The sequence below is a fragment of the Pinus tabuliformis genome, chromosome 9 (genome assembly GCF_031772625.1).
Source record: "Pinus tabuliformis cultivar Carrire ecotype Pingquan chromosome 9, CPIR1, whole genome shotgun sequence".
Lineage (NCBI taxonomy): Eukaryota > Viridiplantae > Streptophyta > Pinopsida > Pinales > Pinaceae > Pinus > Pinus tabuliformis.
In genome coordinates, this window is record NC_142307.1 from 508,871,144 (window position 1) to 508,890,455 (window position 19,312).

A 19,312-nucleotide genomic window follows, 5' to 3' on the forward strand; every position below is an offset into this window, starting at 1 on the left:
ATCCCTAGAGGGGTGTACTAATAAACAAAAACAATAACTAGAAGAGTTTCTACATGCATACATGGATGTGTTCCAAAAGCCTATATGACTACGACCTAAGAGGGAAGTGGAGCACGAGATCCAACTTTTGTCGAACTTGCCATTACCAAACATTGGGCTATATAGGCAATTTTTTATAGAAGAAAGTGAGGTGAAGAAACATTTGCAACAAATATTGGAATAGGGTGTCATTCAACTAGTACGTGACCATGTGGGTCACCCATCATCATTGTGCCAAATAAGGACAGGACTTGGTGATGTGTATAAATTACAGGGCATTGAACAAAATCACGCTTAAGAATAGATACCCCCCACCTAGGATATATGACCTACTAGTTGAGTTGCAACAAGAAAAATACTTCACCAAGCTAGAGTTAAAGTTTGGATATCATCGAGTTCAAGTCAAAGAACAAGATACTTGGAAGACCACCTTCAAACCCATGCAAGGTTTGTTCGAGTAGTTAGTCATTTCAGTTGGCATATGTAATGCACCAACTATGTTTATGAGATTAATGAATGATATATTGTTCCCTTTTAAATATTAATTTTCTATTGTCTCTTTGTATGATATACTGGTATACAATGCTACCTAGGAGGAGCACATCTCACATTTGACGCAGGTTCTAGAAACATTAAAGAAGCACTAGCTCCTAGAAAATCCCAAGAAATGTGAGTTTTCATGACAGCCTTTGGTGTATCTGGGGTATGTGATAGGTGGAGGAGAGATAAAGATAGACCCTTCCAAGATGGAGGCCATCATGAAATGGTTAGTGCCTACCAATGTTTCTAACGTCAAAAGTTTCATTGGGGAAGTAAAATACTTGAGGAAATTCGTAGTCTCATTTTTAGTGGTAGCAACACTGCTCCATGTCATAAAACAAAGTGGAAAGAGTTTCCAGTGGGGAAATGTTTAGCAGATGGATTTCAAGGAGATAAAGAAGAATATCATCCCAACAATAGTTCTAGCATTACTAAACTTGTTGCACCCCTTTGAAGTGGAGAAAAATGTGAGTGGGTATGATATGGGAGTTGTCTTGGTGCAAGGAGGAAGGCCTATATAGTACCATTGTGAAGTATTGCAGGGGAAGTTCTTAACCACCCTAACTATGATAAGGAGCTCTATGCCCTGGTAAAAGATGTGAAGAAGTGGAAGCACTATCTGATGGGAAAGGAGACAATAATCCACATACATCACTAGCCATTATAGTACTTGTATTCCTAGACTGAGCTACAACAAACCATGCATTACAAGTGGATGGGGTTTTTACAACAATTTCATTTGGTGATCAAGTATAAGAAGGGTAGCACAAGTAGGTTATTTGACACACTTTCAAGGCCACCCACATAAAATATCACAACTTTAGGGAATCTTAAGCACATGGAGCCATTTACCCATGATGCATACAAAAAGACATATTTAGAGGATGAGGACTTCAAGGAGGTGTATCAATAGTTGTATAGTGAAAGTCATGTGCATGATGGTGACAACACAATTAACTACCATCTCTAGGATGGGTTACTCTACATGCTAGATAAGCTATGTGTTCCTAAAGGTGAGAATTTGCAACTGATTAGAGATGCTCACACCTCAAAGGTTGCAGGGCACTTTGGTGTAGGGAAGACCATGGCCAACTTGTAGAGGTATGTGTATTGGCCCAAAACGCAAGAGAAGGTATCTAGGTTCATTAGAGGATGCATGCTTTGTTGTACTAGAAAACCAATCAATAGCAAGTAGGGTCTATATCACCCCTTACCTCGACCTCCTCATCCATGGGAAATAACTTCCATGGACTCTGTGGGAGGTATACCAACAACTAGAAAGCGACATGACTACCTATTCGTGGTAGTTGATAGGTTCAGCAATATGTTTGTTTTGATACCCTGTAAAAGACCATAAGTGGGAAAGAAGTAACAAAATTGTTCTTTGGACAAGTCTAGGTACACTTTGGGATACCAAGGAGCCTCATTTCAGACATAGATACAAGATTCCTTAGTGCATTTTGGACTACATTGTGGGAGAAGATGGACACAAGTTAAAAAGATCTACAACATTCCATCCACAAACAGATGGGAAGATAGAAGTAATCAACAGGACTTTGGTGCAACTTCTAAGGGGATACAACTAGAAGCATTCAAAGAACTGGGATGAAAATATGGTATATATACAATATTATTACAATAGAGCAGACCATAGTTATACAACAAAGTCCCCATTTGGAACTTTTTTTGGATATTTGTCACCTTCACCTTTGGATATTGCATATGGGCAGCAAGGAGGAGTGAGGGAATATTTTATAGGAGAAGCCTTGAGCGATAAAATTTTTATAGAGAAGATTAGGAAGATTCATCTACAAGTATAAGTGACATCACAAACGTTGTAGGAGAAATATAAGGCTTGGAATGATCAACATAGAACAGAGAAATAGTTCAAGGTGGGAGACAGAGTATGGCTATAGTTGAACAAGGAGAAGTTGTAGGGACCTGGTAAGAAAATCAAGCTCTAAGGTACGACCCCTTTGAGATACTAGAAAAGGTGGGTGATAATTCCTATCGATTTAGTTTACCACCATATATGTGCATTTACTTAGTTGTGAATGTAGAGAATTTGAAACTTTATGATCCTTCCATCCTAGATCAAGAAGAGGAACAAGTCCTACCTTCTGTGTAGGATTTGGCACTGGATGCTCACAGAGAGTTGACAAAAGATACATTTTTTCACAAAAGGCCCAGAACTACAAGACAAGGGCAACATGACCTTTGGAAAATTGGATTGAAAGGACAACTTCGAGGAAAAGATAAATTGTACATAAGAGAGAAGGGAGAGGAAAAGTTTCCTCACCTCATTCAGTAGAAACTTTTGGTGACCAAAATCCTCCCAAAATTGGGGGGTGTGATCCAGATTGGATCATTATATTTTTTTCCATCCGTCTCAATGCATTCGGAGTGGAAAAAGTGGAGGAATTAGCTCATGGGACCATTTTTTACTGGTGGGACCCAATTTGGCAAAAGAGGGTCTGAAACTTTCCACGAGCATTTTGAGGCATCAAATGATTTTTTTTTGGGTAAAATTTTGGCGCTTTAGTGTTTCACCTTCTCATTCTATTCTACACACATAGACATTTCCAACAATGCAAGAAGTGCATCAATAAGGGGTTGCATGCGAAATTTATGCCACTCAGAAGTTGACCTTCATGTTTTCACCGCCATGGTTGACAAGAGGATATCGCATCCACCCCCAATAATAATGGAACAGAGTTGAGGTAGTCAAAACTAACCGCTAGTAGCCTATATGGTTGTGTTATAACCAAGCCACCAGAAGGAAAAGGGATTCCATTATTTCGAGTGCATTTGTTCCATTGCTGAGAAAAACTAACCAAGAGGGATATGAGGTAGAGCACACAAAGAGGATTTTGTGCACTGTATCAGTCCATGGGCCATAGACCATACTTCTTTGTACTCACATTCATATTTCTAGATAGAGAAAGAGAGAGGAGCGACCTCACCTTCCAGCTGGGTTTTTCTCCTGAAAGGGTTTCCCAAAGCAAATATTGTGTCTAATGTGTGTGTGCGCTTTTATTTCACCTTTCTCTATTTTCTGCTTAATTTTCATTTGCATGCATGCACTATTTCCAATAAAATCTACATATCTAGAAATATAATAAAACTATAATAATGTAAAATTTTAGATTTTAAATATAATATTATCAGATCCATTGTGATGAACTATCTAGTGGAATATCCAGAGTAGTTTATGGATCAATCAACCTTATGGATTTGTAAGAATCCTGTCAATTTAGATATTATAGAATCATGTTTAAAGATAATTTATTAATTATAAATAAGGTTTAAAGGTTAATTAATCATTAATAAATATTAACTATTAATTAAGATTCAGGCTAACTATAACCTTGATCATTAATCAAGATTACCCATTAGTTAATCGTCTATTATAATAAGATATAAAATACTAGCATATTTGTGCAAGTTGTGGGTATGTAGCTACATTATGCATATCTCATATGTATATTAATAATACCTAAGAGTCATTCGCAAAATTCAATTGTTTAGTATGTATGTTAATAACCTATTATAAGACAATAAGATCAGGATGTGGGAATTGCATACCCCTGATCTGAATGGAAGGCAACATCCACCCATGGAATTTACCCATGGTATTGTAAGTGGTTCCCACCCTAGTATTAGCCCATGGTATTTTCCCATATTATTGTAACTCAAGAAGGCTATAAATAATGAGCCTCACTTTGTAAAAGGATAGATTGGTCCCCCATAATGTAGTGGCCAAAAGTTTCTTTCAATTGAAAAATGGTTTCTTGAATGGCTATCTTCCTTATGTGTTTAGTACTTATTTTGAATATTTTGTCATTTCTCCTCATCTTCAGGTATCCTAGATCTTGTCCCCTTCCAAGATATTTATTAGTGGCGTCAGAGCCAAGTTATGACTCCATCATAACTAGGGTTTTAAGAGCATCTAGTGAAAGTTTTCAAATCTATCGAGTGAGCGTCATTGTCAGTTGTAGCCTTAATAGGGACACAAGGTGATCTTGAACTTCCAACCATTGAGAACGCATGGAGGAGTTACACCTGGGAGATTCTAGAATATTTTGGCTCAACCATTACACTCATTATTAGTGGACACATTCTTCTTGTCAAATTTCGAGTTTTGAACTCTAGTGATTTGTGAAGTTGTGAACCAGCTTTAAAAAAAAAATGGATTCAGGAAACAGTCCATCCATCTTGTATTTTCCTTTATATCTAAAAGTGTGACATGACATATTGACTCCATATTGCAATGTTTCAGAGCACCACACTTAATCCCCCCTAATTTACATTGATATCGATCGCTTCGATGGATCTAAGATTTGAGTCTTGAGGCAGCTAGATCTAGCCCCTGGAGTGTCACTGATATTATTCTTCCTCTTTTGTTTTCTAGTTGCAATTGCGATCGGGGTTAAGTAGAGACATCCATGAAAAAATAACTCCTTCTACATGTTCAATGGCTCTTTTGGCTTGTGAAATAGGGATCTATATCTGCAGGAGAAGTCACTGGACCGTTAATTAGCATTAGGGGACTTTTGAGGTCTAAAATGAGCCTCCTAAGAAAAGTGTACAACCAAAATAAACTTTATAAGAACTAATAGGATTCAAGGTGATGATTTCAACCATGGGGTATGATTCACCATTTTTGGAGTAAAAAAGTAAAAAGATTAAAAAATAATAAAATAATAAAACTACTTTCTCAACACATATTTTCAACTTATCTCCCCAATGTTTTACTCAAATTTAGAGTAGGAGTAGTCATTGGATGCAAAATTTAATTCCCCATCCAAGGAGTACCCATGTTGCATACTTTTGATGGACCCTGCTACACGAAAAATGAGAAATACATGAAAAAATGTGATTACAATTACATTTTTCATGTATTTCTAATTTTTGTGTAGCAAGGTCCATCGAAAGTATGAAACATGGCCTTGGATGAAGAACTAAATTATGCATCCAACGAGTGTTTCCACTCAAAATTTGAGTAAAACCATAGGAGATATGTTGAAAATACGAGTTGAAAAAATAGTTTTTTCTTTCTTCCCTCTAAAATTTGATGATGTAATCTAATCTTATTTTATTATTTCCACTACTATTTAATAGTTTCCTTAGGAGGCCCATTTTATACCTAAAAATTCCCCTAATGAGCCTTGAATCATGGATTATCAACAAGGCTCTCACCAATGAGACACCCACTAGAGGAGTCTCTACCAAAGACACTATGATCGATGCTTCTACAAGCTAAAGCATACCCAGGCACCATAATTATTTTTCACCTTATGACACTGCAGAGCAGCACTCAGCTTAGTTATTCCATGCATCATCAAACACATCATTTTCTTTTTTCCTCAACATGCCACCCACCTAAGGATCTCACTTCCCCTTTTAAATGACTTGCATAAACATGATATCACTCACCCCGCAACAGTACCACAACTTCATCGATCAAGTAACCTGGCATCCACAACTCTGTAGTAGGCTCTCCATGATCCCTTTCCTTTGGATTTCTAAAACTCTCAATGGTGAAGCATCAAATTGTAACCAAGCCCTCGGTGGCCCATCCTCACTCAATATTTTCCACTCCAAGTCGACCAACAAATCCAGACATTCCAAAGCACAGGGTTATGCCCGACCACACCAGTGTCCTCAACTAGCAGCTCATATTGTGCATGAAAATATGTTGGGTATTTCGATTTGTTAAGTTTGATTATGTGAATTTCACACCAAAAAAACATGAACCTTGAAGATACAACTTTATTTTATCTTTGAAGAAATAAATTCAATTGTTCAATTCTTCGGGTTTCTCACACTCTACAATCAACTTCCATTGTTTGATTTGTAGGGTAGATGAGAAAAATGAAAGTAGTGGTGATGATGACTCTAGGAGATGCGTATGTTCTACAAATACAAGTTATAGATGATTCTCAAGTCAACAATGATGAAGTTATGATGAAAATGTCAACAACAAAATTACATAGGATAGATACCCTCTAAAGGCGAGACCTGAAAATATGGCGATGGGGTTTTCACACTTCTTTGAGGAGGGTATGTAGAAAAGGTGTTAATTCCATATGGGCATGTCTTTCTTGTTCCAAATTACATTTCATTACATGAATTCACAACCTTTCCATAGTTTGCATACACTATGTGGTCTATAGTTTTTATGACAAGTCACCTCTCCACAGACAAGAACTTCCTAGTGCACGAAGGTTCTAGTGGGATTGGAACTTTTTCTATTCAGATATTCAAGTATTATGGGAGCAAGAAGAGAGGACATCAATCTTGGAAAGGAAGAAATTATTTTTTTTGGTTTTTGGGCTAGGTGTAAGGTCGCTATTTTTGACATGTGTTTTCATCTTCAATCCTACAATGATATTTTGTATTTGCTGCAAGAGAACTTTTGGACAAGTTTTCACATCATGTTGGAGTCTCCATACTGGTTATTGTAGTGTTCTTCACAATATATGTTCTAATTCTTCTTCTTCTCACATTCGGAAGGGATCCTGGAATAATCCTGCCTGAGCATGAAGAAGGTTATAGGCGAGAAGATTCCACGTTGACAATTACCTCTTACAAAATAATGGTATTTTAGTGCATAAAAATTATTATGATAAATGTACATTATATCTCCCACCACGATGTTTCCACTACTCTATATACAATATTTGTATGAAGCATTTGAATCATCATTGCCCATGGGTAGGTAAATCCATTGAGTTGTATAACTACTATTCTTGCTTTATGCATGTTAAGAAAATTGTGGTAGAAGATGATGTTATAGTCTTGAAAGCTATGTCAAAAACACCTACATCAATTGTGCTTATATGGTACACATTATTATTAATTTGGTTTGTTGGTGGAATTACAAAAGTGAATCTCTATCTGAGCAAGACAAATCAAAGTTTCAAATATCAATATGATAAAAGAGAAAATCCTTACAACAAAGGAGTAATAAACAATTTCAAAGAAATATTTTTTACAAGCATTCCACCATGGAGGAATTTTCAATCTTTTACAACCTCTCACTAAATAGTGAAATTTTACAAAGATAAGCCACTAGAGTTCTACCAGGTTGATTGGTGATAAAACCACCTTGAGATCCATTTGTTAGTCCATGCATTGTTAGTCTCACAGTTGGCCCACAAGCATTACAGGGTATCTCTATCCTCAGGCCATCATTCATCATGGTTATGGGTCACCCAAAAACCCAATATTATGGGCCAACTACACAAAACCCTTGTCCTCAAATTCCATTTGCTAGGTCATACACTGTCAGCATCACAGTTGGTCATAAGCATTATAGGGTATCTCTATCCTCGGATGATTCATGTCGCTCCAGAAACATGATGTGATCAGAGAGGGCTCAGGAAAGTCTCAAAAATAAAAGTCTTTGGATTGCCATGAAAATAGATTCATATCGAATATATCATCGCAAGCTTTCCAATGGTGCAAATGACACCTCAATCTGACATCATATGTGAAAGTTATTTCCAGTCACAGTTTGGTAAAAATAAGCCCCCTCACTAAATTTAGCAGAGTGAAAACTAAATTTGGAGGTCAGCTAAAACTGGAAGAGCCACCAAATTTGGTGCCCACTAATGAGGAAAAAATTTGGAACTTGGCGATGACAGTTTCGACGGCCAGAACTGGTGAAATTGTCACTACTTAAATTTGTTGGTTACCCCAAAAAAACAATGGCTTTGTTTTGACTATTTTGTTTTTAAAAAATGAAAAAAAAATATTTAAAAAGGGGGGGTGGCAGGCCACTACCCTTTCCACCCCACCCCACTAGTCTCTTGAGTTAATATATATTGGTCGCCGCTACAAACAACAAGCTATATATATTGGTCATTGCAAATAACACGAGGTCGGTGGGCGTTGAACCCACACCGGCCAGTGGGTTAGCTTGTTGCTGGTGACCCCATAACTGCACACCATAAATGCGCCAAAAACCAATTAGTTTTTTTATTGTGGATGGGTTTGAACCTGGAACTGCCCAGTACCAAAATAACCTGCCAAGTAATGGGCCAACGACCCCACCATTGTAAAATCTGCATGGAAATATATATTTAAACCAAAAACATTTTGTCATTCGACCAACAGAGAGAGGATCAAAATAAAAAACCAGGATCGGGACCACACCCAGGATAGGCATTAATTTCAAGGGAATATTTCGCTAGGGATATTCCAAAGAATATTCTTATGTAGAATCAGTGAGGAATATTTAGATTCCCTTGGGGCCAAAATTTCACAGTGCTAGATTCATGCCAAGTTTATACTCTAATGAACAATAATTTCACCGTGAGTCTATTGATGTAATTGGTATTCTTATCTAAACAACGAAATTTCAGCCAACCTCCAGAACAAAATCTTTATGGAATCCTGAGGAGTCTTTGAGATTCCTTGAGGGCCCAAAATTGACAGTTTCAGTACCAAGCCGAATTTATACTCATTCTTCTCAGCTTTTCACAAGGAACGTGATGTTGTGATTAGATCCTTCATATGAGAATCCAAATTCCAATCAAACTGTGAAAAGGAATCTTTGGGGAATATTTGAGATTCCCAAGGGTCCAGATTTTGCCCAATGTAGTAAGGGGTTGAGTTTACAGCCATTTTTCATGATTTTTCACTAAGAATGCAGCCCATTTCTTCATCATAGGTGTGCATTTTTAGGCCATCCCTAGAAGTGGAGGTATAAGGTGTCTTTTGTACATGCATGGAATTTTATTTCACTGGAGATTAATGAAAGAGGCCTCCCCACATTGAGTAGGGCCTGGAGACGTAACCCACACTGGGTGAACTTCGTTATCAACTTGTTTGTGTCTTTGCTTCTCAAGGTTTTCGTTTATTTCCACTTATTTTATGTGTATGCATCTTATGTTTACATTCCTTTTTAAAAGGATTATGTATGTGTCTTTGAAGTGAAAAGACCCGGATCAATTTTGGTATCAAAGTGGGTCTCATGTTGATGTGAATTGCAAGTGTATGATAACTAGGGAAAAGCTCCAAAGACATGAAGGAATACATAAATCCTTTGATCAGAATCGGGGCGTGCAACATGAAGAAGGAAAATCGGAGATGAAGATGCTCGTTTGGAGGAAGATAGAAACTATCGCAAGGCCTTCTATGCTATGGCAGAAAAAGTGGAAAAATTGTTTGTAGAGTAGGAGAAGAAAATGGCAAAACTGGAGAAGAAGGAAGGACCAGATGATCATGCCTCGATGAATCATGAAGGAAGAGGAGAAGATCCTCCTTAATATTCCTCTCCATCTTCCAGAGAAAGTTATTTTTCTTCCTTTTCTCGATATTCTAGAGGTAGAAAAACTCATAAAAAGCCCTTTTTCAAGTTGGATGTCAAGTTTGATTTAGCTGTGTTTAGTAGAGAATCTAATGCAGAAAATATAGATAATTGGATTAGACAGGTTGAAGTATATTGTCACATACATCAAATCAAAGAGGACGAAGCCAAGATTCAGCTAGCATCCCTTCGATTGAGTGGAACTGCTCTTGTTTGGTGGGAAGGAAAACTACAAAAAGTTTGTAAGAGTAGTCATAAACTTCTTTCATCTTGATCTGATTTCGTTTCTACTTTAAGAGTACAGTTTTACCCATTGGGTTACATACATGAGGCCATGATGGAATGATAACATTTCAAACAAAGTAAAGGTCAAAATCGTCATAATTTTATAGAGGATTTTAGGAAACAAGCATTAGCATTGAATGTTCCATTAGACACTCCTAAGACATTGATGAAATATATTGGCTCTTTGCATAGTTATTTGCATCATTCATTGTTATTATTTAAACCTAAAACACTTGATGAAGCTAGTGTGAAGGTTGTATATATTGAAAGTAGGGGGAAGCATGAGAAATAAAATTTTCCAAAGAGGACAATAATAACTAAGAGAAAGGAAGAAAATACCTCTTGTATTCATTGTGAGAAAGAAGGGCATGATGAGGAACAATGCTGAAAATTGCACCCAGAATTGAGGCCAAAGAGGAATGATAGGAAGGATAAGTGGAAGACGCTTGCAACTGTGCAACAAGACTAAGAATCTGAATCAGAAGATGAGGAGAATATCACCACTATAGGATTTGCAGGTGTTGGAAAAATTGATCTGGAATTAGACTCAGGTGATGAAATGAAGATTACATCTTTTGGGATTGCAAAAGACGAACCTATTGACTTGGATTATGATTCAGGTGATAAGGAAAATATTTTAGCAGATGTTGTGCCAAAAATAATGAGGGAACCAAATACTACAAGGCTCCAAGAACTCGAAGAGATCAACCAAAGCACTCAGGCAGAGAATGTTGAACTAAGGAGACTGCTACAAGAAGCAGAGGAGGAGAAACAAAGGTTGCATCGTTAGTTACAAGACAAGGAGGAGGCCTTAGAAAATTTGCAACATAACAAGAACGAGGTAAAAAGTGATCCTTCAATTTCATGTTCTTTTTATGATGATGACTTCGCTGCTTTTGAGAAACGTACTACGAGAATTGGATAAAATTTTTTGAGGAAGATGGGGTATCAAGGGAAGGGCCTCAATAGTAATGGCTAGGTCAATGTGAATCCCATCAAAGTGGAGGAATTGCCTTGTTATGCAGGACTTGGGTACGTCAGAAAAGAGATTGGAGAATGATCCAAGGCAACCAGTGACCAACCAATGACAGATGATGGGAGCACCTCATCGCATTCTAGTGATAATGAGGATTCCACGGGCACTTATCAGAGGCACATTAGGAATAAGCATTCCAAGACGATCTAGAAATTTTGGAGGAGAAAGAATCATTGTAGTCACCCAACAAAGATGGGCATCACAGAGCCACATGTCAGATACTTCATGACCAGAAAGCACCTATGAAGGAACCAACTGGTGAAGATGTTCAACAAGCGAACCAGCTACAGGGAGATGACCCATTCACTTTGTTGAGTGAGAGATGGATTTATTAGATATAGTAGCTTGTCATAGCCATGTCTTTGTAAATAATATGTTGAAAATAGTTGTAAAATTCATGATGTGTTTTCCATCACTTATGAAAGCAACATGATGATGAAAGAGTGTGTGTTATAAACTCTTGGAAAGTATGGGGATGCTTGGGTCATGATTGGTCATGTAATTGAACATGTAGTTTGCAAATATTTTATTGCCTGTTTACAAAGGATGCAGGTGCCAATTCATCATTTATAGCTCCGAAGAACAAAGGTGAAGCTAAAGGAAGTGTGGCATGTCAGGGCACTTGTTGGGCAAACAAGGGAGCACAATAAATCAAAAGAAAAATCATGCTTTTGGAGGACCAAAAGCTCCTCAGTGGGGAGGAATGATCCAAGTAGCTCTAGAAACACTCTGTGATCAAAGAGGGCTTAGGAAAGGCTCAAAAATAAAATCATTTGTATTATCATGAAACTAGATCCATATCTAAGAGCTCATTGCAATATTTCCAATGGTGCAAACGACACCTCAATCTGAAATCGTATGTGAAAGTTATGGTCAGACTAGGCCCCCTTGCTAAATTTAGTAGAGCGCCAACTAAAGTTGGAGGTCAACTAAATCTAGCAACGTTGCTAAATTTGGTGGCCACTAACGAGGAATTTTTTTTTCACTTGGTGGCGATTGTTTTCAACTGCCAGAATTGACAAAATTTTCGCCTACTTAAATTTGTCAATTACCCCAAAAAATCATTCGATTTGTTTTGACTAGTTTGTTTTTAAAAAATGAAAAAATATTTAAAAAAGTGAGGTGGCAGGCCACCATTGCTGCCACCCCACCTGACTGGTCACTTGAATATATATATAGGCTATCGTTACAAACAAATGACCATATATATCTATATATATATATATATATATATATATATATATATATATATATATATATATATATATATATATATATATATATATATATATATATATATATATATATATATAGATATATATATATCAGTCTTTGCAAAGAAAATAGGGCCGACGGGTGTCAAACTCGTGTCAACCTGCTGTCGGCGACCCCATAATTGCACACCCAAAACGCGCAAAAAATAAATGAATTGTGTTATTGCAGGCGGGTTTGAACCCAAAACTGCTCGGTACCAAAATAACCCACCAACCAATGGGCCAACGGTCTCGCCATTGTCAACTCTGCCCGAAAACATATATTTAAACCAAAAACATTTTTCCATTCGACCAATGGAGAGAGAACCAAACTGTAGAATTAGGAGTGAGACCACGCCTAGGAGGTGCAAAAATTTTAAGGGAATATTTCTCCAAAGAATATTCTAAAGAATATTCTTACACAGAATCAATGAGGAATCTTTAGATTCCCTTGGGGTCAAAATTTCACAGTGCCAGATTTGTGCTAAGTTGATACTCAAACGAACTAGAATTTCACCAAGAGTTTGTTGGCATGATTGGTTTTCTGATCAGAGAAGTATAGTTTCAACTAGCCTACATAATAAAATCTTTATAGAATCTTAAGGAATATTTGAGATTCCCTGGGGGCCCAAAATTGACAATTTCATAATGAGGTTGACTTTATACTAATTTTTCTTAGTTTTTCACAAGGAACATGATGGTGTGATTAGATCCTTCATCTAAGCAGTCGAATTCCAATCAACCCATAAGAATGAATCTTTGAGGAATCTCTGAGATTCACGGGGGTCCAGATTTTGACCGAAGCAGAAAGGGGTCAAGTTTACAGTCATTTTTCATGATGTGTCACCAGGAATTCAACAGTAAAATCCATTGCTTCAGCATAGGTGTGAATTTTCATGCCATCCCCAGAATTGGAGGTATAAGGTGTCTTTTGTACATGCATGTAATTTCATTTCACTGAAGATTAATGAAAGAGGCCTCCATAGATTGAGAAGGGCCCGGAGACATAACCCACATTGGATGAAATCCCCTATCAACTTGTTTGTGTCTTTGCTTCTCATAGTTTCACTTATTTCCACTTCTTTTATGTGCATGCATCGTATGGTTACATACCCTTTTAAAAGCAATTATGTATGCATCTTTGAGGTGAAAATATCAATATCATTGGATCTTCATTCTTTATGGTTACAGGTCATCCAAAAACCCACGATTCATCAAATTCGATTTTCTAGACCGCACACTGTCAGTATCACCATTGGTCATAAGCATTACAGGGTATATATATCGTCAAAACTTCGACCATCACAGTTATCATTCAACCACACATAACTCTTCTCTTTAGTGGATCTTCATATTCAACAAAGGCTTCTCTGAAGGGAACTTCATGCAATGGGGACCATTGCTTCTTAATGGGCGAGGAATGATCTGAGTGGAAAACGGCATCCACCCATGGTATTCATCCACCCATGGAATTTACCCATAGTATTGTAAGTGGCATCCACCCATGGTATTTACCCATAATATTGTAAGTCATGAAGACTATAAATAATGAGCCTCACTTTTTAAAAGGATAGATTGGTCCTCCACAATGTAGTGGCCAAAAGTTTATTTCAATTGAAAACTAGTTTCTTGAATGGTTATCTTCCTTACGTGTTTAGTACTTATTTTGAATATTGTGTCATTTCTCCTCGTCTTCAGGTATCCTATATCTTGGCCTCTCCAAAGATCTGGATCAACACCCTTCCTTCAGAAGACTTTACCCTAGAGTTAGATTCAAGAGGATACAATCAACGAAGAAGCAATATGACAATAAGACATAACAAAATATGGAGAAGATGTAGTACTTAATTTAATTAAATCAAGCAAGGATAACAATTTTCATCTAGAGTCCCCAACACAAGTCCCCAAGTTCCCTCTTCCCTATGAGATGATTTGGTAACAGCAATAAGTGGCAACACACTATTAGAAGACAAATGAAAACATGGAAACTAGTTGGAGGACAAGTGAGGACATCTAACTAGTAGAATGACAGGTGGCCGCGTGAAGGGCCTTTTTGAGTGATCAATTGTGCTTGGTTATGGACAGTCCATATATGTTATCATACCTCAACATGTATGAAGGATAAGAGATCATCCACAACTCAGTGGATCTAATGGATGGAAGTGAATTGATCCAACTACTCAAATCTACATTGGGTTCATTACATGAGTGAAGTTTATGGGAATTGCTCAACATGATGAATGGCATGGAAAAGTGACACAGAAACACACATGGAAGACAAGTTGACGTGGCCTAATGATAAGAGGACACGTGGTCAATTGATGACATGGAAAACTCCATATAGGTGACATGTGGTAAGAAGTTTTAATGTCTTTGGGTGGCCAAGTGAGCCAAATCCATATGACACATGGTACCAATTAGAGAATGCCTTGTGGAATGATGATGACATCACATTGTAAGCATGATGTCAGCTGATGATGTGGCAATGTATCGAGATTTACGTTAGGATGTCGTGTTTGTGAACATTTTCCTATGTTAATCTTGTGATTTAGTAGATTTGAGTCTTGTGATTTAGTAGATTTCATGAGCAGTTTCGAATCTACACGTTAATTTTTACATGGTATCTAAGTAGGATTCATTGTAGAGTAGAGATTTCGAAGTTGCCATTGCAAGAGGACCAAATTTGCAGGATCAATTCTTCAGAACTATAAGGATGGATTTCTATGGACTAAGAATTGAGTATGCCCTTGAGGGAAGCTGTAATTATGATGCTTGGAAGGACTGCATGGAGGAAGTTCTGGAAGAAAATGGGTTGAAGGAATTCATTGATAATGATATCCCGAAACCGACAATAGATGATGGTCAGGATATAGCAGAATGGAAGAAGTGTGTAGCCAAGATGAGGATAATCATATTGGAGGGAGTACGAGGCCATATTGTCTCAAATATCCACAGGAAAGAGACTTTGTATGCAATGTGGTAAGCATTGATAGATTTGTTCCAGAATAGTAATGGCAACAGGAAGCTAACGCTCAAAGATAAACTTCAAAATATCATGATGCAAAAGAACAACACTATTCCACAATCCCTGAGAAACTTCACATAATGTCGTGATGAACTTGGTCAAGTTGATGTTACTGTTGTAGAAGATGATTTGGTATGTCTAGCCCTTCTAGGCCTTCCTAAGAGCTGGCACAACTACCAATATTTGGTGAATGGTAGGGAGAAACTACAAAATTGGGAACACCTATGGTCTAACTTGGTCTAATAGGAAATTAGGCAGAATACCAGAGATGGGACCTCATCCAAAGAAAAGGAAGAGGACTTTTCATTATTTAGCAAAGGAATGAAGGCTAAGGGGAAGAATTGCCAAGGTGAGGCTAATTCCAGCTAAGAGGGAAAGAAGAAAGACTTGTCCAAAATTAAGTGTTTCAATTTTCATGAATTTATACACTATGTCACGAAGTGTAGACACAATAAGGCAAGCAAGAAGCATCCCACAATAGAAACAACAGGTGAAGCTTTGGCTTCACAATTAGAGCTTGAATTCACTCTCATCGCATGCATGGTGAGAACCATGATGGGGAATGTGTTGTACCTGAACAATGGAGCCTTGTTCCACATGATGGGGAATAAATCATTTTTCATTGAATTTCAAGAGAAATATCTCTAGATGAACATTGAGTTCAGAGACAACGAAAGGTACAACGCGACTGGGATTGGTACAGTCACCTTTTAGAGGGAGTTAGAGCCTCCTCTCAGAATCAAGGATGTGTTGTTTGTTCTGGGTCTAAAAAAGAATCTTGTCCTTGTTGTAGTTTTGGAAGACCATGGTTATGATGTTATCTTCAGCAAAGGAAAGGCATTCCTGAGACACATAGCCATGGGACAAGTGAAGCAGATCATGGTTCAAGTCAAGAACTTATATGCACTTGAAGTAGAAGAAGTATGCAAATCCTCAAGTAGCAAGGCAAAGACTAGAGATGTGGTGGTTGAGAGGGAGCTTGTTAGAACTGTCAATATGCAGCCTCAGAAGAAGATTTAGGAAGTTGTGGAGCAGCCACAAATGGAGAGGCAAAAAGGAGGAAGCGTGGATACATCCACTAAAACAAAGAAATTAGTAAGGATATAGTTCGAGAAAACTGGGAAGAGGTATCACTGTAAGTATACCTATAGGAGTGAGGTGGAGCGATGTAGATCCTTAGTCCAAGAGTTACAACAATTTGGGAAGGTTCCATGAAGGCATTCTCCTCATGTATCGTTACCTTGCTACGAGGGCCCACATTATTTTATAGCAAGAGGATTGGTGTGAGTAAGATATTGAGGAGTGTTGACAACAAAGCAGGAGGCTCAACAGTAGAGTCAGCAGCAGCACAATCTTTCCAGTAGATAGTTGTAGATACAATTGATTCAATTTTTTTTTCTATGCTTCTTAGTTTGAGATGTTGCATTAGTAGTAGAAATAGTAAGAGGTGTTGCATGCAGTACATTCCACAGGTGCAGGATAGGGGTGGTTGATAATCCCTTTCATGCTAAGAGGGAGTGTTGAAAATGTAGCAAGAAAGTCTCAATTTTTATTTTTTACCTTAATCAAATTGAGGAAATTCGAAATTCCACATCAACAGACAACTTGGAGGAGTTAACTAAGCGGACATGACTTTTGTGACTCAGTTAAGAACAATAAATTTGAGTTAATGAGTTGAAGTTTAGCTTACTTTAGTTGATTCCTAAAAAATAGGAGTCTAAATTAGTTAATTTCAGTTAGGGGCATGAAGTTTAGTTGTGTGCAGTGGGTTCCTAAATTTTAAGAGCCTAGGTTGAGTTAATTTTAGTTGTAGCAATTTAATTTTGTTAAATTGAGTTATGGTTAGTTAAACTAGTTATAACTATTGGAGGAAATAGTGGAAGGTAAATTTGTGGAAGTGTGACTTCAACCACACTCAGTGATCATCTAGATAACTGATCAATCAACCTAAATTATCTCATGCATGCAGAGAATTAGAGTTACTCAGTTGAGAGGGAGATTCCAAGGAAGTGTACTATCAATGTCTTGTAGCAGCTGCAACACCTTGCAAAATTTTGGCTTGCATCCAAATTCTGGAGCCTTCCTTGGTTTTTCCTTTGATGGTTGCAAACACTTGAGCTCACCCCATGAACCCTTGTGAATTCCTTTTCACCTTTTGCCTGTTTGACTAGTGATCGTCTTTCTGCATGTTGATTGCTTTGTCATGCTTGCGATATTGTTATGGTGAGTTTGAAGGTTTGCCATTATGCATTTGGGTTATCTTTGCTATGTGAATTCCCTTCACACTCACACACAAAGTTGTAATAATTGTCGCGCAAGTGTCGACACGGTCGTCCAAAGGTATATCACAAGTGTCATGCTTCTCTCTCTTAGCTCTAAGTCAATCTCACGAAGGGCGTGTTTTTTCTTGTTGTACTAGTGGTTAGTGTTGTCCCATTGTTGAAGTATTCTAAGTGTGACAGCACAATGTCAAGTCTGCACATGTTCAATTGCTTTTGACACAACCATTTTCCTGAAAATCTATCCAACCAGACAACCTCTTTCACGGAACCCCAATTGAGCTGCACTACGCAGTCACAACCCTCAGTGACCCTGCTCTCCTGCTTGAAACTGCACAGTGCTTGAGGTTGTCCTCCAGGTCAGCTGCATTGTATGATCCCGAAGGTGAGCAACCTATCCACCTCCCAGAATTGTACAGAATATTGCCTCCATGTCCCAACTAAACTATGCATTTCTCAATCATAGTCATCAATCCTCCTTCTTATATGTCGGAAGCCTGCACTGCTCTAAGACCTACGTCTTCACCATTCCCAAAAGCTACGAATACATGCCTAGCTAGTTCTCTACTACCTTTCTCTCCATTTTTCTAAAAAATTGCATAGAACTTCCTAGCTAACCCTTGTTGCCTTGCTTCGCACTACCTTTAGAAACTACGCAAACATGTCTAGCAGTTCCCCTGCTGCATGTCCTGCATTTTTCTCCAAAACTACGTAGTCAGGCTCAGCAATTCCCTTTCATCCTTGTCCTACACTGCTCTTAGAAACTATACAGAACTGCCCAGTTGTCCCTCTGCAGCCCTGCTTTAGATTCCCTCTAGAAACTGTGTAGAACTACCCAGTAGTCCCTCTGCATCCCCGCTCTGTCTTCCCTCTTGAAACTGTGTAGAAGTGCACCCCCTCGGGGTCACACCTTGTAGCTGACACTGGTGACCTTCACTGTGCAATTCTGCCTCCTAGTGGTCATTGTGCAGTTTTTACCAACAGTGTAGGTTTTCCTATGGGAGTTCCTCATTCCACTCTAAGCTACGCTCTGCGCTATCTCAATGAGTTGTCCTCCCTCCCTGTCACCTGGAACATGAGAAAAATGCATCATGCTAGACTAGGAGGTTTTGGATTTGATTTCATTCCATCATGAGTGAATTGCAGGAACAAGTACATTGGTAGATCATGGCAAGACGACGAATGGAATGAAGAAGGAGAAAACATGCTAGAATACTTTCTTGTAGCTGGACAAACATAGAAAGCATATCAAGCAATAAGCGAAGAGAACACATGTGGTGAACCATCATGAAATACCAAGACCATTGAAGACACCGCAACAATATGCCATGCATGTAGGTTTTAACCATGTACAGAAATTTCCTGCGTACGAATTCTAAAAACACAAAATAAATAATGGTAAGAGCATAAAACATAAAATAGATATACACATATATTTTTCCCTAGATCCCAAAACCGGGACTACTAGATTAATTTTCCATTATATTCCTTTTAATGTTACAATACATATATATACATACCGAAGCATCCATAAACCCC